This window comes from Rattus rattus, chromosome 16 (assembly GCF_011064425.1).
Source record: "Rattus rattus isolate New Zealand chromosome 16, Rrattus_CSIRO_v1, whole genome shotgun sequence".
In the NCBI taxonomy this organism is placed as follows: domain Eukaryota; kingdom Metazoa; phylum Chordata; class Mammalia; order Rodentia; family Muridae; genus Rattus; species Rattus rattus.
The window spans coordinates 29,635,628-29,662,491 of NC_046169.1; the positions used below are offsets into that span (position 1 = coordinate 29,635,628).

The following is a 26,864-nucleotide window of genomic DNA, read 5'->3' on the forward strand; positions in this document are numbered from 1 at the left end:
ACTTCTACCATTTGTTTTTGCATCAGAGGATGCTTCTCTGACACTCCAGGAGGCTACTGTGATTGCCATAGGTCCTGTGGCATAGCTTTTCTTCCAAGCCATATTATGACTGGCTACTCAGCCTAGTAAGGGCTGCTGCCATCCTGCTAGCCTGAGAATAGGACAGGAATGGGAGGTGAATCTGCAAGAGTTCCCCAACTGGGCATTTAGTGATCCTGGGAGAGGATCTGAATCAACTCACAGGCTTTGTAGTTTGTTCTTATTATTGTTGTTGTTTTTTTTTTTTTTTTTATCATTGAAGGAATTTCAAAGACTTCGCTAATAATATTGTTCCAAAAGTGTGTTTCAAGATATTTGAATCACTTATTATTTTCTTTGCATTTTGTGCCCCCTCCCATTCTCTCTCACTGTCCTTCAGTCCCTGCCTCCTACTTTCCTCCTTCCTTGATGAGGGTCAGAGGGTTGAGACAGGGTTTCGCATAGCTCAAGCTAGCCTCAAACTTGTTCCGTAGTCTAGCCTGGTCGTCAGCTCTTGATCCTCCTGCCTTCCCAACTGCTGGGATTACAGGCATGAGCTACCACATCTGGCTTTGTTCTGTGATTTCAAACCAGGTACCAAATGTCAGCATTTTAGGATAACTATTTAAAAAAAAAATCAAACAACGTAAAGGCTTGTTAACTGCGCCATTAGTGGTGTGTATCACCTTCAATACCCTGAATCTTATTCATGCCTCAGAATCCGTCCCAGTTCTGTAACCTCTCCTTCTCTAGCCACGTAAGACTTTGGGCTTTCTAGTTCCCAAAGAACATGGTCTTCCCAGTTTCCCTTTGCTATTCATTAATCATTTGTTCACTCATTCATTTTTTTAAAGAACATATGGCAAAACATTGAGAAAGTTGTGCATGGCACGTGACTCCAAAGATAAATTTGATTATGCCTTGATTTATGGAACTAAAACACATACACTATAGAAACAATAAAATAGGAAGGTCTGACGTTGTTTTTCTAAAATTACTCCAATAAACAATACATTTTATGGTCCGAGTACCAACACCAGACATCTTACCACCCTTGTCTTCAGTGACTTTGTTTTCCTCTCCAGGGACAATGATGGACGACAGCTCGGTGTATGTGTTTGTGTGTGTGTATGTATGAGTGTGTGTGTGCTTATTGTATGTATGCATGCATGTTTATATGTGTTCACGTGTGTTTATATATGTGAGTGATTATTGTATGGATGTATTCATATCTATATGTGTATATCTGTGTATTTTTGACTCTGTTTACATGTTGTATGTGAGCCTATGTATTATGTGTATGTGTGAATGTGTGTGTGTGTTTCTTCTGCGCGTATCAATATGTGTTGTTTCCAAGGACAGGAACAGCTGTCTACTCTTATGCACAGCATTTTGAACTTCCTGAATTGTGCGCCGACGAGGGAGCTCCTGTTGCTGCGTTTAGCATTGCCAGATTTCTCAGGTGATCAACTTTGTGTTCTGCAGATGGGCCCTCATGGGGCGAGTATTCATGGAGTTCAGGGTGGTGCTATATAAGAAGCAGGGTCCTGCAGCTGGGTTCTGGCTTACACGGTTCTCGCCCTGTCACCTGGGCAACACAGTTCTGGAGGCTGCATTGCCAAGGCAGTGTGGCTATTTTCCTTCTACTCGGGACCCTTGTGGCTGAATTGTTCCCACAAAAGTAGTGTCAGCGTGCATCGTGACATATGGCGTGTGAATAGGAGGGGTTGGTTTTTAACCTCAAAACCCCAGGCAAGGAAAGAGATTTTAAGTAAAATGAAAATTTGAGACAAGTCCTGGATGAGGGGCTTGCCCACTCAAAGGCAGGCTGCAGTCAGCAGGCAAAAGTGGCCTGTGCATTAGACCCATGTGTACACAACAGAGGGGACATTTATGTTCAGGATTCTCCAGACTAGCCCGCAAGCTTCCTTCCTCATAAGAGGCAGGGAAGGGGCTTCCTGGGCCTTGCCTCTCCTTTGTCAGTTTGTCCATCACAAGACATCTAAGAAGCAACTGGGTCCCTAGTGTTCTCGCCTGATAAGAATTTTCTTTCATATATGTGTCAGGGAGCCTGTATGTACCTAGGAGGACCTTCCACATGCCTGAGTTGCACAGATCTGTAAAATTAAAGCTAATTTTCCAAATAAGGACATGGAAAAGTGCTACAAAAGTTCACAGAAGGCACCAGGAGTTGGGGCTGGAGGGGATGGTTAGTTTGTGTTTAATGAGGACAGAGTTCAGTTTGGAGAACGAAGACTCTAAAAGAGGGTGGTGACTACAGCGGTTGCACAATGACCTTAGTGCCACTGAACTGTACACTTGAACATGGCCAGCCCAGTGCATGCTCCGGCCCCATAACCTCACACGAAACCTACAGCTCACTGGCCTCCCTTCCTCTTCTGCCCTGAGGGCTAGGAAGCAACACAAAAGGCCCGTCTAGAGAGAAGGCACGGAGCCCTCAGCTCTGCCAGCTTAGTGGTTCTTGGCCCACCTTAACCGGTGAGAGCTTGGCCAATCCTAGAGCTCATTTACTCCCTAGGGTCAGGTTCGGAGATGTAGAGAAACCAGTGATACCAGAGTCGAAGGCGGCACCCCAAGAAGTGAATGGCTGGGCCAGCTGGGCCTCCATGGCTTGAGGTCCTGTGCCCTAACAGAGTAGGCCTGGCCTGCCCAGGTCTACGTTTGCAAGTGTGGCTCCAGCCTGCTGCTGAACCCTTTGGAGCCTGACACGAGCGAAAGCTCCTAGTGACCTGGACACAGTCCTCTTTGTGGCTTTCATGTTTTCGCCACAGCTCAGATAAACTTTATAAAAAGAGCATTTGCCTGGTTCTTCTAGATGCAGATGGGCAGGGCAGGTGTCTGTTTAGAAGCCCACCGTGGCTTAGAGCAGCTGCTTGTGGGTACTCCCCTGCTGGGCTCAGGGTTCCAAGCCGCAAGGGGAAGCTTCTTGGAGATACATTGGCTCCTCACAGCTGCCCACGTGCTGAAGGTGTTCTGTCAGTGGAAGCCGTTACCCACACTGCACCTGTCGTCAGGGACACTGTTACTAAGCCTCAGTGCTGTGCCACAGCTAGCTGTGTACTCGTTTAGGGGATTGTCTGAGATGTGGATGGGACTCCGCTGCCTCTGGATGAGGGTTCTGACTTTGGTCATGGTCCCCTGCCCATAGGTTTGTGGACCCCACCCATGGCAAAGAGAAAAGCAAAGGGAAGACCAATGACCTTCTATTTGGTGTTTCAATACAGAGAGGCCCTTGACCTGAGTTGGCTCATCCCAGTACCCAAGAAGTAGTTAGAACAATATGGCCACTTTGTAGCCAGAACAGATTCCAGGAAGCTGGTACCGTCTAAATCCATACAACCCAGGGAGTCAGAGCTGTCAGATTACAGCACATTTATTTTCTGGTCTCACAACATTCCTGTTGGGAGTCCCTTCCTTCCTTCCTTCCTTCCTTCCTTCCTTCCTTCCTTCCTTCCTTCCTTCCTTCCTTCCTTCCTTCCTTCCTTCCAAAACAAACAAACAAAAAAACCAAATGGAGATAGGGTTTTTTTTCTGTGTAGCCCAGGCTGTCCTGGAACTCACTATGTAGACCAGGCTGACCTCAAACTCAATGATCTGCCTGCCTCTGACTGCGATCAAAGGTGTGCGTCGCCACCACCACCCAGCCTGTTAGTTTTTGAGACAGGGTATTGCTCTATCCCAGGTTGGCCTGGGACTCTCTGTCTCCGACTGGCCTTGAACTTGAGATCTTCTTGCCTCCGCCTCTGGAGCGCTGGGAATACGGGCGTGCACCACCACACCTGAGGCTTGTTTTATGCTAGTCTGTTAAGACCATTACTACTTCTGGCTGTTCTGAAACGACTGTTTCCAGAATGAACTGAAGACTCTGCCCACTGTTTTCTAACTGCCCCCGAAGGGCAGAATCAGCCCTGGAGAAGTTTATTCTCTCTCTCGTTCAAATAGTGATTTCCTTTTTAAAAAAAATTATTATTATTATTATTATTATTTTCTGTTTGAGACACTATCTCACTAAGTAGCTTAGGCTGGCTGGGAACTCGCTGTGCCGCCCTGGCTGGCCTTGACCTCTATTGTCTCAGCCTCCCAAGTGCTGGGACTGCAGGGAATCTAAAACCATCTTCGTGGAAGATCGCTTGAGATTGTAGATAGAATGAGGTTTGCTGTGGGCTCATATGTGAAGAAGCATAGCTGGGTCTCCCCTGCTAGTATGCCCCAGGGAAGCCCGTGCCAGTGCCTGAAGTCAGGCCTGGCTGTCCATGCAGCGCACGGCCAGCAGCTCCCCTTGACTCACCAGCTGTCAGGGAGGTGACATGACTTGCCACATTCACAGGGCACTGTGAGCAGCGCTGACACAGCCTCCTCATGTGGGCGGCAAGCATGTGCTTCTCATTAAGAAAATTGCTACTTTGGAACAGGCTCTGAAAAGAACTTTTTTGCCTTTACTAAAATTAAGAAAATAATAATAAAACAACCCACCCAACACCCTAAACTTAAAAAGAAGAAGAAGGAGAAAAAAATTGACGTCAACCCAGGGGAAAAAACAAAACAAAACCTTTACAGGTCCAGAATGGAGTTAGAACTTGGCAGAGACATGGACAGAGCCAAGAAATCCCACTGGGCAAGGCTAAGCTCCCATCCTCCCCTGGCTGAGCCGTAAAGCCTGAGCCGTGTTGGAAAGTGACAGAGACTGTTGTCGGGATAGACAACTGAACTGATTTGCTCTGAGAATTCCCAGCCATCGCCTGCAGTCATTCTGCTCATTCTGCTGGCTGGCCTCATGGAACCTCATTTGGAGCACTTGACTACCGAAGAGGCCCTCAGCCGGAACCTGACTGTCGTGGACGCTGAGCTCACTTACGCCCGGGGTGGAAGCCACCTTCCTGGGCTGCAGGTGACCGAGGCTGCCCCTGGGCATAAGCCACAGAGACATAATAGGAGATGGCCTCTCTTGTTCTCCATGGTGGAGAGAGTGATGGCTGCCATTTCGGCCTCCAGCACGGTGTTCGTGGAAGGGCCATGTGTTTGACAAATCCTTAACACATCCAGTAGCCAGATGGTCCAAACAACCCACCAGAGGTGTGGTATGTAAATATTTCCCATCATTACCACAGCGCTGCCGTGTTGACACTAGCAAGGATGAAGAGTAACCACGAGGAGCTCCTGACAGCCTGTCAGGTCACAGGCAGAGCTGCAAAGCCACCCCTGCCCCCTGGAAGGCTTCAGGCAAGCATGGTCTCCGGCCGTTCCTTCCCAGATACTGAGGAGGCACCATGTTCCCCTCAGCTCTTCACCAACACAAGGTTTGCTTCTCATGAGCCACTGCTTTCCAGTGTGCCAGAGCTCTGTGGGCCAGCTCGTCTCCCTCTTTGTTTTGTTTACCAAGAAGCACACAGCTAAGTGTGCAGATTGCCCTCAAACTAGGGATCTTGGTGTAGATATTCCCTTCCCTGTTTGCTGTCCTGTCGTGGAGTGAACCTAGGCTATAAGTGTTTTGGAACCAGGGAGCATTGAATATCATGAACAAAGGTCCTAGTGTGTGCTTTTAGCATGATTACCACGTATTCCGTATCTGTGTCAGATCTCTGGATTATCAATATAGATATCAACAATCAACTTCCTAGTCTTTTGAAGAGGGAAGGGGAGGGAGGGAAGGAGAGAGAGAGAGAGAGAAAGAGAGAGAGAGAGAGAGATCTCACTATATAGCTTAGACTGGCCTCAAATTCACCATCCTCTTTCTTCAACCTCTCACATGCTAGCAGCATTCCAGGCATTTGTCCCCATGCCTAGCTTCATTGTCACTCCTTCTTATCATCCAGTTGGATCTGATTTCCACAAAGTGAACAGGGACCCTTGGTTCTTTCACATGAAAGATCTCACGTGGAGTCGGCTTGGGATTTGGATCACGTATCCACACTTCCTTCTGTTAGAACTGTAGCACGGTTAGAGGTGGGAGCTGACTGGGGTCACATTCACACTCAGAAGATGAGGAAACTGAGGCACAGACAGACAGAGCTGACTGACATAGTCTCTAGCTGGGTCCCTAGTCTCAGCCCCACACTAAGGATCACCCACCGTACGCAGGAAGTTCCACTGGTGTCACACCATGTTCAAGTCTCCACTCTGGACAGTGCAACCCATGACAACAAAGAGCTGGAGTCAGTGAATGGCCTGGCTCCTCCACCGGGTCACTAGAGAACTCTGAGCCCCAGTGCAGCTGTGAGGCCTCAGCACCCACCCCGCTGGGAAGCCGAGCGTGGAAAGTCAGTCTCTTCCCAAGCCTCACTAAAGCACAGGCTCCTCTTAGTGACTCATGTGTTCTGAAGAGGACAAAAGGTCCGCCCTAGTCTCCTATTAGGAACAGAATTTTCTGCAAACCCCTCAGCTACACCACGTCAGTTGTCTGTTGCTACTTAACAGTGACCCACACCTCTCATGTGCTAGCCTCTCGTGTTTGCTTCTGAGGTGGCAATCCAGGCAGGACTTGGCAACTGCAACACCTCTGTTCTCTAGTGTCAGCTGTCACAGCTTGACTTGTCCTGGAAGGCCCTACTTCTAAGTGGCACGATTCCTGTGACAGAGTGACCATGCTAGCCAGCAGGGGCTCCCTGCATGCATCTGCTTCCCATGTCTGGGGCAGGCTTCTCCCAGCTCAGTGACCTTCAGAGAACTGGTTTCCCAAGTGGCTGTTGCTCCCCTCCAGAGCGCAAGTCAGCTGCATCCAGGCCACAGCTGCCGCTTCTGCTCTCTCCTTCTTTTCTTATTTTTCCCTTTGTGGTAATGCATATAAATCATGCAGCTGAGGCTGAACTGTCCTAAAGGGCATAGCACAGAGGCAGTGAAGTAGATTCTTACCGTTGGGCACTCAGTTCCCCATGGAACAGTCTCCCGGGAAACTAAAACTCAAGCATCACATCTGTCTCCCTGCCACCCTACTCCCTTCCTTTCTCAAGTCTAGTGACACCCCCCTCACCCACCCCAGTTCTCCAGTCTCTCTACCAGTCTGACTGCCCTGGCTGTCTCATGCAATGGGTTATGTTTATCCTCTTGTGTCCAGCTTGATTCACTTGGCAGAGTATTTTCAGGTATTGTAAGGCGTATCTGAATTCCTTTTTCAAAGGGATCCTTTTTACAGCAGATGTGCTCTGAACCGATGACCACATTTTACTGGACTTCTGTCTTCCGACGCCTAGCTATTGGGCAGAGTGCCTCCGTGAATTTAGGGAGACACACACCTGTTTGCATACCTGCCTTCAGTTTTTCGTTAGGCTTCTCAAGATGGAGGTTCAAACCTGGCCGAGGGTTACTTCCAGTCCACCCTATTGGCTACAAGAAGCCAAAGGGCCATTCAAAAGAAGGGGACACCACAAGGTCCTGGCTTCTTGAAGGCCACCCAAGTAACATCTGCCATGACCACGCTGGGAGAGGTCTTTGCAGACCTGTTCAAGAGCCTGCTGGCCGACGGAGGCCTCTGAAGCACACAGATTCCGGGAGTCGGCTCTCTGAGAGGCTCATCTCTGGGGGATCATCTCAGGCCAGGGCCCAGTGCTTCCCCTGAAGACGGCCATAGTCTCCCACTGGTACTGTTCTGTGTTGCTGCAGGCTGTGCCTCTCATTACATAATCTGTTATTCTGTGCTCCACCGGGCCCTGGTTACTTGTCAGAAGTTTCTAAAAGCCAGCTGAATCAGCTCCAGGCAGCTGGGGGTGCTGCCTCTCCCTCATAGTATTAGTCACCCTGTACTTAGCTAAATTTAACTTTTTATCATCCAAATGATATTTTTGTGGGCTTGGGATTTTACATAATGCTACCAACTGCTGCAGGCTAAGAATTTCTCTTTTTTGCCATGCGTTCCTCTGTGTGTGTGTGTGTGTGTGTGTGTGTGTGTGTGTGTGTGTGTGTTCTGGGTTTTTCCCCCATGAACTCTTGCACTCTCAAGGAAACATTGCCGGGTCCCTCTTCCCCGACTGTGCTTTCCCAGCTCCCAGGATCATGCTTGAGCTCTGCGTTCACCATCTACCAGCGGGGAGGAGAAGAGTTCCTTGTGGCTTCCCAATGCTCCCCCCCCCCCGTGTTTCTGCCAGCACCCGAGGGCTCTCCACTCTGAAGGTCTTGAGAGTCCCCACTGTCTGTAGCACACTGGGCCTGAGAAAGAGCAGCATGGTGGGTGAGCAGGTACAGAGGACTCACTTGGCTGTGAGAGCCAAGCAGTGAGATGCTCAGTCAACCTGCCCAGACATGGGGTACCCAGGCAGGCGCGTCCTGGTCTCAGGTAGGAGTAGAGGTGACACAGTGGAAGGCCAGGAACTGGTCTCATGGAGACCACAGAGACTCAGCCCCCAAAAGAGAGCTGTGACATGGTGCTGCCTGCCTTTCATCCCAGCACTCAGGAGGTAGAAGTGGGATGATCTCTGGGACTTAGTGGCTAGCTTCGTCTACGTAATGAGTTCCAAGTTAGCCAGGGTTACATACTGAGACCCTCCCCCGGGGGGTTGGGGGTAGGCATGGAACTGGGCGTACAGTTAAGGAACTGGGTGTAATGCTCAGCCCCTTGACTAGCTGAGCCCCTGCCCGGAAGTGGCTGTGTTCTGGACCCTTACATCAGAGTCCAGTGTGTGTCCATGTGTGTACGAGGGAGTGAAGGTAACAACGGTATGTGCCCAGCAAGGTGTTAAATGGTTGCTCTCACAGACTCATTCTTGAAGATGCCTGGAGTCTGTACTAGTGACCGTTCTCTCAGATAAGAAAACCAAGTTCCAGAGAATCTCAGAACCTGGATGTGGTAGAACCTGACTTCAGAGCCGAGAGAGAGAGAGAGAGAGAGAGAGAGAGAGAGAGAGAGAGAGAGAGAGAGAGCGAGCGCGAGCAGAGTTTGGCCTACTGCCTCTAAGCTAAGTTCATCCCCGAGTAGAGTGCCCACGTGGGACTCATACTTGCCCTGTGTAGTGTGCTTACTCTCCCTGGCCTGATTTGCTCACCTAGTTCTCCCAGGCACTGTCATCACAGCAGCAGCCTCTGTGTGGATGAAGGAGGTTCTGCAGGGGCAAGAAAGAACTTACCTCACCCAGTACCCAATTTATCTGCTGAGTTTTGGTAGCTTTCAAAATGGAGATGTATTTACTCCTTGGTGTATATATTAAGCGACGACTTTGGCCTGGGGATGCAGCCTAGGGTGAGCATCTGCCTGTCATGCGTGACGCGCTAGGTTTAACGCCCTGTGCAACAACAAATGAACAAACTAGACTTTTATATTTCATTTCAAGATTAAGAGAAATTAGAAACAGGTCCATCCAAAAACTCGTCCACGAGTGTTCACAGCAGTGTCTCCTTAATTGCCAGTGCTGTCCAGATGTCAACAGCAGACGCGCAGAGAAGCAAAGCGTGATCTCTTCCATTCAACTGAATGCAGTTCAGTTATAAGACGGACTGAAGGAAGCTGGGAGTACGGCTCAGAGGCAGAGAGAGGGCTTGCCTGGCATTGGTGAGGCTTTGGACTCAGTCACAGGCACTGCAAAAAACTACATTGAGATTTAAGACATTAAGAAAGAGGATGGCAGGGTTGGGGATTTAGCTCAGTGGTAGAGCGCTTGCCTAGCAAGAGCAAGGCCCTGGGTTCGATCCCCAGCTCCGAAAAAAAAAAAAAAAGAAAAGAAAAGAAAAAAGAAAGAGGATGGCATACTGCCACATGCCATGGTCTCTGAAAACACCACCCTAGAAAAAGAAGCCAGACTCGTAAGGGCTGCATACTGTATGACTCCACTAATGCCAGATGTCTAAAACAGGCAAATCGACACAGACAGAAGGCAAATTAGTGGTCCCCGGGGGCTAGGAGGGAAGAGAGACTGAGCGGTGACTCATGGGTACTGGGTTTCTCTAAAGAGGGGTACAAGTGTTGCAGGCTAAGACAGCGTGTTGGCTAATAAGCACTGGCGACAACGGCTGGATGCTTTCAAAGGGCAAGCTTTGCGCCACTGTAAGGTATATGTAAATTTTTAAAATAAAGCGACCCCGAGTCCCCATGGCATTCCAAGGCCCTGGACGGTTTGCTTTCGAGCCACCTGCCCTGTGTGCCATCTTCTCTACCCATTCTGCAGCCACCTGCCTCAGTCTCCATGTCAACGGGGGTGGAGACAGCAGCACTGGCTTCAGTCTCACTACCCACTCGTAGTTGCTTCCAGCCGGGGCCAGCTTGAGGCATGTGGACGTCTGGGCAAGGGAGCTACTTGGCACCCCATCAAACCGGTATTCTTTAAGTGTTTGTTTGACATTTATTTAGTGGGGCTGAGGAGAGACTGATATTCTATTAATGGAAACCGTGTAGAGAAACAGATTCGTTTACCAGTTCACTTCCACTGACTGAGACAGCACCAGGGTTCAGAAAACTTTTGAGGAAAGCAATTCCGACTCTCGCCATCCTTGTCTCTCAGGCAGGTTTGGTTTTGGTTTACTGTTTTCTCTCCCCTGCAATTCTCCACGTCTTCGCAGGGCATTTAAGTTTAAAACGTAAGGTAGCAAAATGTTTTCTTCTCATTCCTAGGAATAGCAGCACACGCTGTATTTGAGTGTGGACTGGGGCTCCCGGGGTCATGGCTACACAAATGTGGAGCAGGCATGCGGACAGATTTCAGCAAGGGGATGCTTCACTTCACCCAGTGTATGTTCGAAATCTTTGGAGGGAACATGGGTTGACCAGGGACATGTTTTTTGTTTCATTCTAACAGAGCTCTGAACACCGCGAGTTCTGTTTCACAAGTGATAGTCTGTGAAGTCTACTACTTAACCTAGTACTACTTAACCTAGTACTACTTAACCTAGCACTGCATGCATCTCAGATCTCCAGCGGGTTCCCTCACACAGCAACCCTCTTTGCTTTTTTGTCCCAGAATGCTTCTTTCCCTTAGTCCCTGCTGGTCGAATTGCCATTGTCCTCTTCACCCATGGGGAGTCATGTAGAATAGAGGAACTTGGATGACAAAACTGGCTCCCCACGGGAGGTGTTAGCATGACACTCAACACTCCCCATGGTTTCCCTTACCTGGAATTCGGGGACCTTACATGATGACCTCATAACTATTGAGAAGGGCGGCGGTGAAAGCTAAGAACCAGGATGGTATAGTTGCGTGGAGCTTGGTGAACGGTGGCACCAGGTGCATGCAGAGCGGACTGGGTAGCCGGAGTATCTGCCCGCGCTGGACTCTGGGAAATCTGGGGCGTTTTGCTGGCTCTGGGGTCAGGAAAGTACGAGGATGTGTGAATCAACACGGGTCAGAGGCAGGGCTGCCAAGGAAGCTGTGTCTCTGAAGGCCAGCCCTCAAAAGTTGCTCGCTCCCTCACCATGGTGTTCCCTAGGGAGTAGGATGGGCAGTGTGGGTGGTGTGTGAAAAGCCCGCCGCCGTTCCCTGCAGCCACACCTCCCACTGCTGTGCTGCACTAGCTCTCTGCACGTCCCCATTCCCTCTTTCTCTCCTCTGACTCTTGCCGGCTGTGTGGCTCACTGGCAGTTGATCACTTTGTCATCGCGGTCCTCCATTAAACATCCCTTGGGTTTTACACTTACCTCTGTCGAGATTGTTCGCCCTTGCACACACACCCAGTGTCTTACTAGTCCCGGTGCCTGGCTTCAGCCTTTGAAGTGAGACTGTCCTGAACGTGGTCGTTGGTTCCTGGAATATGTCAGTGTCTGTGACTTGCTGGGGACTACAGGGCAGGTCATTGGAGGGGCGTACAGGTGCAGGGGAATGGGCACCTAAATGTTTGGTAGATGAGGACTAGTTGAGCTGTGATGTGGATCTGGGCCTGTCTCAGTACTTGTGGCAGTCCTGGGTTGAACAGTGGCTTCTTTGGTGCTTGTGGGTGACTGGGACTCCATGAAAACCCATTTCTCTAACTTTCTTATTTATTTATCTTTCTATCTATTTGTTTGTTTGGTTTTTCAAGACAAGGTTTCTCTTTGTAGCCTTGGCTGTCCTGGAACTTGCTCTGTAGACCAGGCTGGTCTCAAACTCACAGAGATCAACCTGTCTCCTACCTGGGCTTAAAAGTGTGTGCCACCCTCCCCTGGCCCAATTCCCTATCATTCTTCTCTTGTTTTGTGAGCTCAGCTCTGGCCTGTGCGTGCGTGGCAGGAGTAGGCATCTGTTCCGATTGTGTCTAGATGAAGGGAGTTAGAGGCGCAGTGGCAAGACTGGAGACCGCCTGCATCTTCCAACCAAGCATCCAGCCAAGTGTCTCCGACTTCTTCCTGCTTTGCCTAGTTTTCCGGTTGTCCCTACCCAACCCTCATACTATGGCTTGAGGTTCTCTAATCCTAACAGGGTCCTGAGTGAAACCATTGGCTGGAAGCCAAGAGTCCTGGTCATGTAGAGGAGGCAACTGTGTAGGCTTGTCAGTCTCACTCCTGTGTGGTTGTTCTAGCTGGGCAGTCGGGAGGCATATCCATCCCCGGTTCTGAGATAGGCGCTCCCTCCCTGAACGCATGTGTCAGGTTTGTAAAACCTCCCTGTCATCCACACCTTTGGCCCCCTTGCTCCACTGAGGCTTTGGGTCTGATGTTGCTCAGGCTGAGGCTGGCCCTACCAGTTTCCCTATTGACTGGCATAGAGGGATGGGGAACCCAGGTGGCTCATCTCCTCTACCTTTGGGTTTTCCCTGCAGGATGCTGGCACGTGTGTCTTGGTCCCTGACTCCCTTCTGTGGACATACTGATCATTCCTCCTCCTGTGGTGGAGACGTCGACAGAGCTGCTCAGATCTAAGGTAAAGACCAACTGTTGTGCAGTGCCCGCCTTCCTGCCCAGCCTTTGCCATTTCCTGTTCCCTTGAAAACCTTTCTGACTGCTGTTGGTAGACAGCCACCCATTGGTTACATGAAAATATCTCCATTGATTGGGAAGGTATCCTGTCTCTGGTATCGGCTGTTGTCCCCTCCTCCCCCATGCAGAACACACCAAGAGGACTTTTTTGCTGTTTGTTTTCAAGGTTCTATCTGGGCTCTCTGCTCCAGATGACAGGCATGGGACAAAGCAGGCAGGCGTTTTGATTGAAGGTACCTTCCTTCTGGGCTCTGGGACCCCAGTGACTTTCTGGCCTCCGTGGAGAGGCAAGGCTGGGCTGCTTGCTCATTCTGTTGCCCACAAGCTGCAGCAGTCACCCAGAAGCTAGTGCCTGTGGGATTCCTCAGGCTCTGTCCCTCTGATGCCACTCTGCGTCTTGTCCATCTCATCTCCTAGACAGCGTCTCCTCTGACCTCCTGCCTGACATGAGAACCTCTAGTAAAAGTCCAGGTGGTGGACTGACCTTGCCTTCCTCCCTGACTTCCCACGGACTCTGCTTTCTGGACACTCATCAGAAGGCTTGGACTTTGGGATTGCAGATGGTGCATGTTCCTTCTAGGGAAGAAAGCCGTGAGGGGAGGAAGGCTTACTGGCCTCAGCCTCCTTTGGACCTCCATCTTAGTTGAGGGAGCTGAAGCCTCAGGTGTTAGCCTCAGTCACAGAGCTGCCCAGCAGCGGGCTTGAGATCTGTCGCAACTTCTGACCCGGAGCACACAGTCCAGCCTTCCAAATGTGATGCCCGGGCCTCTGGGTCCAGCCTTGAAATGCTCTTGGTTCCTACCGGCTGGGCCCCTTCCTCACTGGGAAACTCCCAGGGCACAGGGCTGTCAGGGCTGCCTCTGGCTTCTGCTTGCAGACTGGCACCCAGGGCTGTGCTTTTCTCTAATTACTCATTTTCTTCCCTTGCCGAGAAAAGGCCTCCACGTGCTAAGGGGAGTGCGGTGTGTTGTTTTTGTTTTTTTGTTTTGTTTTGACTTCACTTTCTAAGGTGTCTCTGAACAGGAGGAGCTATGGGAACAGTGACATCAGAGCACACAGCCCCAGCTCATGGCTTCTGTGGTCAGGTCTGAGCCGCATGCTTGCCATGTGCCAGTACAGTTGGCCTCCAGCGTGAGGCAGAGTCCCCCAGAGAACCCTGCCCCACAGGACCTGAACGTTGATGTCACCTCTTGGTGCTCAGAGAGACCCTGCCCCTGCTTTGGCTTGGGGCCTCTACTTCCTGTTTCCTTTCTCACAGGAAGGGGCTCTTTCCTGCTTAGCAGCTGCCATGAATGAGCTTGCAGAGGTGGCAGCCTCACAGCCCGTCTCACCCAGGGTCCTCAGTGACTTCCCCGCGTCATTCCCGTATCCCTGCAAGTGTTTATCAAGTACTTGGTGTACGTTAGGTGTGTCGTGCATGTTGTGCCAGCCTGTGCACGCAGAAGGGAGGTTACTATTCCAGGTGCCGGGGACGCAGCTGTGAACAAAGCAGACAGAAGCCCCCGTGTGAGCGGTTTGCCTCCTGGTGCGTTCTGTGCTGTACCAGTGTCCTGAAGTCACCTCTACCCAACTCTGTTTGCCAACTTCCTGCCTTCCTTTCTGGGCCCATTTCAAGTCCCTCCTCGTAAGCCCCCAACCTCTACTAACCCATCTCTCCTTTTCTTATTGTCCCAGCATTCCACTGTGCCTCTGATAATACTGTCACTGTGAGCTCTGATGCATTTGTGGGTCTGCGTGCTGTCAGGCTGAGGGCCCTTTAATAGGTGAGACTTTGTACCTCTCCTGCTCCCTCAGCCTGTCCTGCAAACCCAGATCCGGAGAACAACGGTCCTGAATGGGACAGTTACGTTTGCTCTAAGCTGTCCTGGGAGTTTGTAGCCACAGCACTCTGAGCAGAGAGCAAGTCTCTGGGTGGAGGGCAGCCTGGTAGGTCAAAGGTGCTACAAACAGGAATGCTCCCCCTGTCCTCTGCCAGGGCGAGGAAGGAAAGGGCCCAACAAACAGAGTTTATTTTTAGAGAAGCTTCTTGCTCCAAAGGAACTCCAAGCGCTTTCCTTCCAGAAGGGTGGTGGGCTGGAGGGCCGGGCAGGACAACCGGCTTGTTTCCCAGCAGCCTGGTATCTTCAGCATTTTCCTAGACCAGAGACAGGGCATTACAGAGAGTCTGCCCCAAAGAGGGTCCCAGCTGGGGAGACCATTTGCCCTCAGCAAGTTGAACAAGCTTCATTCCGAGTGACTGAATAGGGAACACTTAGCCTTGGCGTCACCTAGGTGTCCTTGACGCTGGAATGCAGCAAGAAGGGTCTCCCGGAAAAGTCCTTCTTGGCTTCTTTCCGACATCCTGGTTTAGGCTCAGGCTGGGAGGGGTACTTCCTGCCATTGTGTCCGTGACAGACCTCAGCAAGGTCACTGTCTCCTCCAGAGGAAGGGGGCCGGGTAGTGCCTCAGACACAGTAATGGACACAGATAGGCCCCAGACCTTGCCCTGGACCTGAGCTGAAGCTGGGACCTAGGCTACTGTTACCTGGGCCTCTGGAGCCATTGCTTCTCATCTCTCTCTGTGAACTGTCTTGTCCCCACATGGAAACGTTGGCCAGGTTATTCCCTTGGGTCTAGGCCATATCACAGCCCAGAACAGGCGAGGACAAAGTAGGAAGGCTAACTGGCACACTGGCATGGATGAAAGGGACCACCCCGAGGCCCCTGGGGGGTGGTCAAGGGCTGGTACTCAGCTCTCTGCTCTCCTCACAATGCTGATGGAAGAATTGGGTGAGATTTGACGTCCCAGCCATGCTGGGCCCAGCTCTGCATTCGCTTCTGCTGGCTTGTTCTGTCTGTACTCTTGTGGTCTGATGGCCGCTCGGACTCTCACCCAGAAGGACCCTGGACACGGATTTTGGCCACAAACCTCCAAGGACTCGCTTTCTCTAACCGCACGCACTCCCCCAAGGATACTCCATTTCATTCTCCTGGGGTCCCGTTGCTCAGGCAAAGCACTGCTCCCTGCAGATGCGCTGTGTGTCCAACAAGGGGGCATAGTCTGCCTGGCGTTTCTCTCTCTCTCTCCCTGCTGCTCATGATCGTGCTGGGTCCCACCTCATGGTGCTCATGTGGCAAACCAGAACTCTTCCCTCAAAGCCAGGAATGAAGGCAAGTCCCCAGTGTTCTAGCCCCCACCTCTTAAAAATGTCTACCACCTCCTAATAATAACTCGATAGCACAGTTGTTCAGGAAGTTCCACAAGCTGGAAAGAGAGGCCTAGGACTACAGCTTAGCAGTAGAGTGCACACAGCATGTGCGAGGCTCTGTACCGTCAGAGGTGGGCTCCAGCAGGGACGGAGAGACTGAGGCTGTCTGGGCTGCCCGTGGGTAGAGTGAGCGAGCCAAGGGAAGGATAGCCAGGAAGGCAGTGGTCAGAGAGGAAGAAGGGCATAGGTTGATGTTAAGGCCCCCGACCGTCACTTCGAGTGGTGTGAGGCCATGGAAGCATTTGGAACGTTGAGGGCCAGGATTAGCCTGTGGTTGTGGTATGTGAGCAGACTGGAGCGGTGGTGGGAAGAAGCAGGAGGAGCAGGGGACAGCTGCAGTAATGGGAGGTGATGGGTGCTTGGACCTAGGAGTGGGTGTTGAACTCTAGATCTGTGAGGACCTAGGGCTGGAAGGTCTTTGAGACTTTAATCCACATTTAAAAGAAGGTTCCTGTAGGAGACCTTCTGGTCTGACTGTTAATGTAAGCTGTAGGGAAACTGAAGCCCAATAGAGGAACTTTCATGTCCAAAGTCAGGCTGGTTAGCGGCAGAACCAAGCATTGGGATCTCAGTCCGGTAGTTTGCAGCTGAGCCCAGTGGTCCCTTGGAGGAGGGCTGTGCAGGCTTGTGAGCCGCAGGCAGAAGGGAGGGCTGGCTCCACAGCGCTGTGGCTGAGCAGTGAGACCCGACAGTGACAGCGCCTCAAGGGTGGCAGCCTCTGCTTGGCACGCCAGGCCTTCAGCAGCTCGCTCTGGGCCCCTGCCCACGACTCTGACTCTAGCTGGACTGCAGTGTAGGTGATATCACAGACCTTGGGCAGATCAGAGCCAGAGTTCACAGTGTTCTTCATTCAGCTTTTACTGAGCTTCTGCTGAGGTAAGGGCTGAGGACAGGAACTGATGAGTCTTGGGACTGACAGGACAGCCAAAGGTGTATGTGGTGATCTAAGGTATGAAACAACCCCCATGACCCCCCAAACTCCCCTGCGTGCACGGCCAGAGCTCATGCCTACCATGGTGGTCTGATTCAATCTGTGATAGCGTCTCTTGTAATAAAGGGACACGGAAGGCCAGTTGTGTCACTGAGAGCAGATATCACTTACAGCAGGAAGACCTGCTGTACTCCTGACGTCATCACTCGCCAGGAGGCTTCCGTGTCTCCGTGGCGTTTCTTTGGAAGGGGCGACGGTTGGTCACAACGTTTGGGCACTTGAGACTACTCTCACGACAGGCCTAGCAGTGTGTTCTAGCCTGTCCCCAGCTTCAAAGAGCAGGACCTGGTGTCCTCTTCAGACCTCAGCAGGAAGGTCACCTGGAGAAGGTAGAGTAAGATGGTGTTTCTTTTCTCTTGAGGAAGTGTGGGTCTGTAGGCCAAAGCGGAAGCAGGCTCCAGTTTGGTTTTCCTTTGTGCTGTATAACTCGGCCTGTTCCATTCCCAATCCACAGACCGTTGAGGAGTGACGACATGGAAATTACTGCCACTGACTGCCAAAGACTGTCCCTGGCACCCGTCCTTTGCTCTGGTGAACAACCTGGCAGTCACAGGGCACGGCTAAGAACATGGCTCCTCAGGCAGAACAGCAGGGCCAGGTACCAGGGTGTGCTGAGGCCTGGCCAGGTTCTAGGCACCTGTGTACAAGCTTCTGGAAAGTCAGTTGGCACCTTCCCGGGGACAGAGGGTGAGGGCCACACAGCAACCAGAGACAAACTTTCTGACATAAGAGGCTGACATAGTGGCACAGGGCTATCACTGCACTCTGGAGGCTGAGCTCAGAGAATCTCAAGTTCGACGCCAACCTGGATCACTCTGTCTCTAAACAAAGCAAAATAAGACTCCAGCAAACAAACCCGAAGACGAGCGCCCTGTCCAGAGGACCGTGTGGCTGTGGAGACACGCCCTCTAACGCCCTCCCCATCCCCCGCAGTGCTGCAGCCCCTGCACAGCCTCTGGCAATGCTGGCCTGCAGCAACTGATACGCTTTGCCATTTCTGCTGGGACTCTCCGGTAAACACTGGTGCTCTAGGACCCCCAGGACTGTCTGCCCCGCTCCTCGCCAAGGCTGGGTTTCCCTCATTGTGATAGCTTCAGAAGTTACTCTTCTCATGGCTTCCGTTTCCCTGAGAACAGAGGGCTGCAGATTTATTCTGGCCTCAGTAGGCCGATCATCAGGCCAGCATGAGTTAACTGTGTTCTGTGCTGGAGCCGCTCGAAAGGTAAAAAGAAACGGGGCTGTGCTGTGAGGGGCTCAAGGAGAGCCATCCTTAGTCTCTCCCTCCTTGCTCTGTGGCACTTGTCATTCAGAGGGCTGATGACCTTGGGAGATGGGTCTCAGTCACTCCCTGATACATCGCTGCGGAGGAGTTCATTAAAGTACAAGTCAGGGAGTGCACTGGTGTCATCTCAGCAGGGGACCGTCTGCATCACCAATCAAACAGGGCTGGCCCATCAGATGTCCCTCTCAAGGCACATCTGATGTCACAGGTGTCCTTCTAAAAACCTTTGTTCCTTAATTAGCTTACGAAGTAATAGCTTTGGGGTTGGGGTTTTGATAGCGTTTCATTTTGGCTGATTCTCTCTCCCTCCCCTGCTTCCCTTCAGCCCCCACCCCCACACACATTCTCCGTTTCTGCTGGAAACAATAGGCGTGAAGCGGGGAGAGAGGGGAAGACAGGTTCAGTTTTTGAACTGCTTGGAAGGATCTCGCAAGGAGATGGCGGCAAAGGAAAACAAGAATACTATCCTGGAGCCCGGCAGTGTTAGGAGGCCTTTAGCAAGCGCACCGCCAGGAACCTTCCTTTGTACAGTATGCTGGCTGATTACAGCTCTGTAGCAAACCTTGAGACACCTTGGGCATGTCCCCTCAGCTCTCTGCGCCTAACTTTCCCCATCTGTGAGATGGGACAGTATCTGTCAGGGCTTACTGTAAGTCTTTGTGGCGATTGAATGGGTGAAACATCTGTGGAGTCCTGGGACCACGTCAGCTGCTGTGACCAGCCCAGGCTCGGCCTGCCAGGGCTGTCTACAGAGCCGGCCTTTTGGGAGCTGCCTTTTCCGGGTCTCATTATGTAGACCTGGCTGGCCTGGAATTCTCTATATAGATCAGACTGGCCTTGAGCTCATCAAGATCTTCCTGCGTCTTCCTCCCACATCCTGGGTTAAAGACAAATGCTGTCATGCCCGGTCTGTAAATATTTTTTTAAAGGAAAGAGGGGATGGAGGGAAGAAAGAAAAAAAAAGAAAAAAAAAAGCCCAGGAAGTGTTGGCACAGCAGGGATGGCTGCCAGCCCAGCCGACAAGCATGAAGGTGGGTCTCCTCCCTTGCTACTGGCTCTGCTGACAAATCCCAGCAGGACAATAGCTTCCCAGCCCAGCATCGCTGGCAGGGCAGACTGAGAGAGCACCCAGATCTGCCTTTGCCCTGGGCATTGCCCTGGGCATCACCCTGGTGCGCTGTCGTCCTATAAGGACAGTTCCAGGAAAGCATGAGGGGCGGGATCAGTTTGTGCTCTCATCTGGCCTGGCAGCAGGAGCCGGGTGAGGTAGAAGACTGTGCCCTCTGGGGTGGAGGAGACAGATGTAGATTAGATTTACAGATTCGAGGCTGGAGAGGCCAGTAATGCAGCTGGAGCAGGAAGAAGACAGCCATTAACAGCTACCTAATGGAGGGAAGGCTCTTAGGAGAGGGGACAATTCAGCTGGGTTTTGAAGAGTGCAGATGAGTTTTGCTGGAAGAGAAGAGAACAGGCAGACAGAACCGTACACACCAGTGTCTTTCCTCCCGTGCCCTTGTGTTTGGAGTTTCAGGAAGGGCCAGGTTGCTGAAGTGTACGGTTAGAGGATGGCAGGACGGAGGCTGGGCTTATAGCACAGGTGTCAGGAGTAGAGACTTTGACACGGTGGAATTCAGGGACTCACTGTCCTTGTGACTGTCTCTGACTCTTAAGTGCTTGCTAGCACATTCTGCATTTATATGTTTCTGACCTCACTCTGGCTCTCTGCTGCGAGGGGGCCTGCTGATGCCCTGCCCTGCCCTGCCCTGCCTACACCTTTAGCTCCCACTCATGGTTCTGACTACCCCGAAGTTCCTCTTGGCCTAGTCCAGGCCTCTCCGGCACCCAGAGCCCGGTTTCTCAGAGGGTGCCGTGGACCAGCCTCCTTCCCCATGGAAGAACAGCGTCCTTGGGAGCTCAGAGTACCAGGTACTTGCCTGGAAGAGCTCTGAATCCAGTGCTGTTAGGTTCTGACCCATGTCTGCCTTTCCGTGTTTTGGAGGAAGATGTTAGGCCTACTAGATGCTGAGCCATATCCACCATCTATTGGCAATGGTGTGGGAGCTTGGCTCCTCTGGATACTTTATTTCCAGCTAGGAGGGCTTGGCTGGACACTGAGGTTCAAGAAGAGGATCAGGGGTTCTCGGTGCTCTGGCTAAGAGCTGTCCATGCGTCTTCTTTCAACTGAGATTGGAGGGCACTGGGTATGCAGGAAGCAGGACCCAGTTTCTTCCTGCAGGCTCATATCAAGTTCAGTCTGAGGGTCAAACAGGAGGGCTGCTCCCCAGGGTAGCAGTGACCTGCTTTCAGTGAGCCCAGCCTGCCACCGTAGTCCTCCTCTTTCTGAGCTGGATGGTCCGCTCTGATTAGCACACTGACGTCAAAAAAGCATGTCACCTTCGGTCTCCCCTCAGCCTGGCAGCTGTGATATATCAGTTCGGACGTGTCCCCTGCCTCACTACAGAGGGCCAAGGCCAGCAGGGGAAGAGGGATTATGTTGTTCCCATCTGTCCGCACAGCCCTATCCAGCTGTTTCCCATTCCCCACTGCCAAGTGGCAGATGTTGGGGTGAGGTCAGCCTGGGAGCTGGGGACCTGCCCATCGGCTTCACGTGAATGTCTTCAAGGCTATTTCTGGCCTTGCCATTATCCCAACGGCTTCAAGTGATAAATATAGACACAGATTGAAAAGCCCCAGTGGCAGGCAGGCAGGCAGGCAGGCGGGCAGCATTGGGGGAGCATGTGGATGGGGGCTCGGCTATAAATAAGTCTGCTGGAACACCTCCCCAGCCATGCCACTGCTGCCACTGCCAGACCAGTGTGTGTGTGTGTGTGTGTGTGTGTGTGTGTGTGTGTGTGTGTGTGTGTGTATGTGTATGTGTGTGTGTGTGTTACTCAAAGAGATCCACTCCCTCCCAACTCCCTGCCTGTGCACACTCGTTCCTGTAGGGTCATGGGTAAAGGAGGGGTGGAAGGAGGCTCTGCTTAGGGGAGGGAAGGAAAAGTGAGCCATTCGTTGGTGGCTGTGATAGCAGGTAGACTACTAAAGTCTTCAGCTGAGTGACCATTGTAGAAAGAAAATGGTGTTACCCGATAAGAGGGTCCTAGGGACAGCTACATGATATGGGGAGTAGATTGTGCTAAGAATGGTGGCCCCTGTCCCTACAGCCCTCCATCCTCCCAGCTTCCCGTGCTGCAACAGCTGGGAAGGAAGAGGCTGGCTGAAGGAATTGAAGGGCCCTGGGCAGTGCTCCTGCTGGAGGCTGTCATGCATCTCATTCGCTGTCTTATTTCCTGTTTCTGCCCTGCCCAGACCTCTTTGTGGTTTTATTTACCCCATTCCCATGTCCTTGCTGCCAGATCCCAGGCCAGCACACCAGGTCCTGGTGTGGGCTGAGCTCCCGCAGGCAGGAATTCCAGATGTTCCCGACCTGTCCCTATGTCTTTCATTCCCACCCCTTTCCTCATGCCTGTCTCCATCTTCCTGCCTTCCCGGCATCCATCCCGTGGTTCCTCTCCTTGTGCCTTCCCCTGTCTTTCCCTCCTCTCCCTCCTCTCAGCCAGAAGCAATTACCTGGGGCTGCTGGACGGGAAGCACTCTGTGCTCAAGAGATGCTTCACATCAAGTATCTTAGGAGCTCATCATCAAGAAAGTACTGTGGCCACGTAGTCACCAATCGTAGGAAGTGGCACCCTGCGGACCCCCTCTGTGGCCTCATCTAACAAGGGCTGAGCATTGGAACATACAGGCTAGGCCTGGTAAGACATGGCAAGTATTAATATTGTATAGATAAATGATGCCCTGGGTGGTCTTACAGATTGCAGGCGAAGCGTACTATATGAGAAGAGTCTTATATGAGAGTAGCTTTGAGGGAGAGAACCGTGTTCCCCTTCCCCATGTGCTCTCTGTGCTGGAGGACTTCCGGGGACCTGCTACTCAGTCCTAAGTGTGCACTCGGAGCTCTCAGTGCTGCTGTCAGGATGAACCGGACCTGGCTCTTGTTTTCAGGGTTGTCTCATTCTTTTCAGGGTAATCTTGAGCCACAGGAGGGGACAAAGTTATATGCTTTCTGTGATACCCATGACAACCACACTCCATGGAAGATAGAATGTCTGCTCTTGTGCTGACATCTGGACTGGGCCATAGAGAAGGCTGTGTTTGCTGAACACAGATGTGGGGTTGGGCCTCCTAGGTGGGGGGGATGGCTTGTGCAGAGCCGGTGAGGCTGAGGGAGGCGCTGCGGCCCGTGTCTGTGCGGACAGCCTGGATTCCAGGTGTGGCTCCTTGTCAGGGGAGGCTGGGCTGAGGGAAGAACCGAGTGGAGCCTTGTGCACGGTGAAGTTTGGTGCCATGTTGGGATCTAGGAGAATGTTGAGGGACTTTAGTCTAAGGAACGCCAGGTGCAGTAGTATGTTTCCAAAGTTTCATTTGACTTTGTGCAAGTGACAGGTTGGAGGCAGGGGATGGGGGGCAGACTGGTGACATTACAATGTTGAGTGCCTGGGAGATTTCTCTTTTCTTTTCTTTTCTTTTCTTTTCTTTTCTTTTCTTTTCTTTCCTTCTCTTTTCTTTTCTTTTCTTCTCTCTCTTCTTTCTTTTCCTTTCCTTTCCTTTTCTTTTCTTTCTTTTTCTTTTCTTTTCATAGGGGCCTGTAAAACTGGGATGTGTGTGCATGGCTGCATGCCCAAGAGACAGTTGTTTCTAAAGACGGCAGTGCTGAGCAGCCATGAGCTGAGGCTCTCGGGGGCTTGTGACGAGCACAGAGCCATCAGTTCCAATTTGCTTAGCTGTCCTCTTCACCGGTGACTTTGTCCAGCAAACTTGGCCCAAGCCAGTAGCCAGGCCTGTAGCAGAGATAACTGAGCCCTCAGGGACGGACTTGGGCTCCCTTGACAAGCTCCCAGATCCCAAAGTGGCACAGACTGTTTTCTAGCGAAGCCTTTGAATCCCTGCCTGCCAACCGTATCCATTCACCACTGTGTGGATGCAGAGCCCAGACCATCAGCCTCCAAAGAAAAGCGAATGAAGAAGGCATGCTATGTGAGGAACGGATAAACAGATCTCAGGGACCACAGAGTCCTGAGTGGAGGCCAGACCACAGTCTCACGATGTAAATATTTATCCTATCGTAGTTTTGCCAGGATGGACTGATAAATAGGGTGACGAAAAGAAACAGAGATTGGTCATCGTCAGAAGCCGGGGACAGGGTGGTGTTTGTGACGAGCTGGTAGATGAGGAGTCAGCAGGGCTGCTGTTCCTATGCAGAGCCTCTGGCCAGCCCTTCAGTTCCAGGCCCCGAGTTTCAGAATCTGAGCGAAGGCCAGGCTGTGCTCTTGGGCAGTCTGCGACTCTCCCTGCTAAGCTTCCACTTACTGTGCTGTAAATTGGGAATCCTAAAACGTCATCTACGTGTGTATGCAGTTTTAGATGCCACAGGCCACAGCAGGCCAGGCAGCACAGCTGGACTCACTGGTCACCCGACTGTCCCTTTAAGAAGAGACGGTGACACAGAGGAAGAAACTGAGGCTCGGGAAGGCTGTGACTGGTGAGAACAGAGTAGTTGGTGCCTACGTAGCTAGATCTCCCTCTCTTTCCCTGGGTTGTGGTAGAGCAGCTAAGAATGGGAAGAGGAATCTGGCTGGAGATCAGGATCCAGCCAGATGACTTTGAGCAAGCTACTCCAGGCTCAGTTTCTTGGTCTGCACAGGTGGCTGGGCAAACAGTCCCAGCCAGCTCCTGGCTTCATTCCCTCCCTGGGCACTAAGCGTCTCTATGAGCCTAGTACTTACTAGAAGGCTGGGAAGACTGCAGAGGCTTCTGCTTCCTTTCCCTTTGCTTCCTTCAGCCTGATCCCTGCTGGACCAGGTTTAAGGACGACACTGAGAGGAACTTGTTCTAGGCTGGGGACAGGTCTGGACAAAGTGTGGACACATCCTGTGGCTGCTCCTCTCTTTCTCCTACTCAGCTGTCTGGAAGCTGGCTGTCTGAGGACCCCCAGACCCTGGACTAGGCTTTGACAGAGCTCTGTCTGGCCAATGCAAATGGAGGGTGGTGATTTATGGTGCTGTGAGGGAGAACTCATCCAAGTATCAGCTTCCCCAAGTTCTTCTTGCCTTATGGCCAGAGTTGAAGGCAGATGTTTGGATAATGTCCCCAGAGCACTTAGCTGGCTTTCCTGGGCCAGAGAAGATGATAGAGACCTCAGTGTCATTGTGTGAGAGCCAGATGTACCAGATTTCAAGCGTTGGGAGAAAGCACAGGCCTTGGCGGGCTGCCCTTCAGACATGCCTAAGGATGCAGGGCCCCACACTGGAGCTAACCATGGTTGCCGCCCCTGGGAAGCCTCCTCTGAGCTCTGCGAGCATCTGGATGGATTCTCAGGGATCCAGATTCCCTGGATCACGCTAGTTCTTTCCCTTCCAAACTGAGCTGCTGCTCTGAGCCCAGGTCACCTCCTTTAAGTCTGTGGTAAGCTCAGGGTGATTAGCTTTAAATGAGGTAAAAGCTGAGGAAGCCAGGGTATGGCCGAAAAGGCTCCATAACCCCCATGCTGGCTGTACAGACTAGGCCAGCCCACGGCAGTCTCAGTAAATAGCAGAAGAGGGCCTCGTCTCCAACTCGAGGGGTTGGTCCTAGGGAAGCAGATAGGAATGCCTCTGGCCAGAGTAGTTAGACAGCGTCAGCCCTGCCTGGCTCTGTGTCATCTCCTGCCCTGTCCTAAGCTCCACTGACCCCGCCTCCCCAGCCTCTGCGACTCTTGGGTGTCCTGCACTGATAGTAAGTGGGGGCCGGACATAGCTGAACCCGGCCAGGTAATGGCAACTGCCCAAGGCATGCCTCTGCTCAGGTGGCTGTTGGTCCTTGCCGTTACTTCACAGGGAATAGAGGCAGCACCTCTTTCAGTCAGCCCTGTCCCTTGGCAATCCAGCTGTATGTATGCAGGGTAGGAGTAGTTAAATGCATGGGGGCTGGGGTGGGGATGGGAGGCGTCATACCTTTAGGGACAACATTCTGTCCAATGGACTTCACCCAGATCGTTCCACAGAGCTAACGCCTCTATGTTCTCCAGCCCTGTGCCAGCCCCGGGTGGGTGCTTCTGGTGTGTGTGTGTGTGTGTGTGTGTGTGTGTGTGTGTGTGTGTGTGTGTGTGTGTGTATGTCTTCCCTGAGGGCCAGACGACTGGAGGGTCTCTACCCAGAATCACCTCCGCAGCCGCCCTGAACTTGAAGGAGTTTGTTACTCCCTGCACTTAAAAATAAGCATTCTAAGTCAAATATTTATTTAAAGTAAATATTTAGAAATATTGAGACACAGTCGCATACCACACAATCTACCCATCTAAAGTAGCGGTCCAGGCACTGTTTAAGGTGTTCTGAAGTGTGTGGCTATCACCCCAGTCAACTTAAAAACACTCACAGCACTTCGCAAACACCCCATTTCTCCCAGAGCCTCTTCCCCAGGCAACCACAGTCCACGTCTGTCTTCACTGCCTTGCCCAGCCCGGATTCTGCATCGAGGTAGACTTCTGTAGTCCCTCTTACTCTGGCGCCTGTCACCGAACAAGGTGTTTTCAAGTTTACCCAGGTAGCATGGATCAGTGCGTCCTTCTGGTTTTTTATGGCCAAGTTGTACTCCGTCCGTCGTATGAACCAGACCCCATTTGGTAACCAGTGTATTTTTAAGGGATGACTATATTTTAACGCAGTTCTGAGTTGGTGGGGTGGGGGTGGGGGGGTTAGGAGGGGAAGGGAATGTAAACAGAAGCAGCTTCCCAGAGGCCCTCAGGATCAAGCTAGAGGCTGAGCCTAACACTGTATGATATCCTTTCTGAAGTAGCTGGTTGGACACCGAGGAGGCTTTGTAAGGGTGGGGGGTCTCTCGCGTTTCCTAGAGGTTCTCATTTTCTCTTTCCAGACTCAGGGAGATTACACAGATAGTGAGAACAGGGCTCCTCCAAGGCAGACAAGGCTGTGCCAGGAGGAGGCCACAGCAGGAGGTGGGAGCCCTGGAGCCTCTTCAGCTTCTTCTTTCTGGAGGCTCTGCTTTGAGGAGCAGATCTGAGGCCTGGAGGAGCCTTGCAGGCAGATCCGGAAATTGGACCAAGATTAGAAACCAGTGTGATGGTTAACAGCCTAGGGATTAGAGGAAGGTCCGCTAAATATTTCTTTAATCTTGCTCCGATTGTCTGTCTTTTCAAACGGTGACTCCTTACCTTGTTTACTCCCTGTAGCACCGTTTTCTGGAGAATGGAATCCTTTTATTCAAAGGAAGAGCCCCTCTCTGCTAATTCTTAGGTCCAAAGGTCCCGTAAGGGCCTCAGATATAAGCCCTGAGCTTTAAGGAGTGATCTCTCCATATCACCTCCATTGAAACGGAATGCCGGTAAGGGGGCCACCTCACCCTGGGGATCCCTCAGCCTCCAAAGCAAAGCAAAAGAACAAGGAAATCAGAGGAAAGCCTCAGGAATAGCCCTAGTTCCCCTCACCATCCATCAGCCTGCAG

The 26,864-nt window shown here is 51.8% G+C and overlaps 1 protein-coding gene across 3 annotated transcripts in view; it reads left to right on the forward strand.

Moving 5' to 3' along the window:
- The window catches only part of Pitpnm2 (phosphatidylinositol transfer protein membrane associated 2), a 131,545-nt gene that overhangs the window by 20,567 nt on the left and 84,114 nt on the right, over positions 1–26,864 (forward strand). For 2 of the 3 annotated variants that reach the window (XM_032886806.1, XM_032886810.1), the window contains exon 2: positions 12,688–12,788. The exons of the other annotated variant lie outside the window; for it this stretch is intronic. The gene's annotated coding sequence lies outside the window, so the exon portion shown is untranslated. The remainder of the gene's footprint in view (positions 1–12,687; positions 12,789–26,864) is intronic. 3 annotated transcript variants of the gene reach the window in all.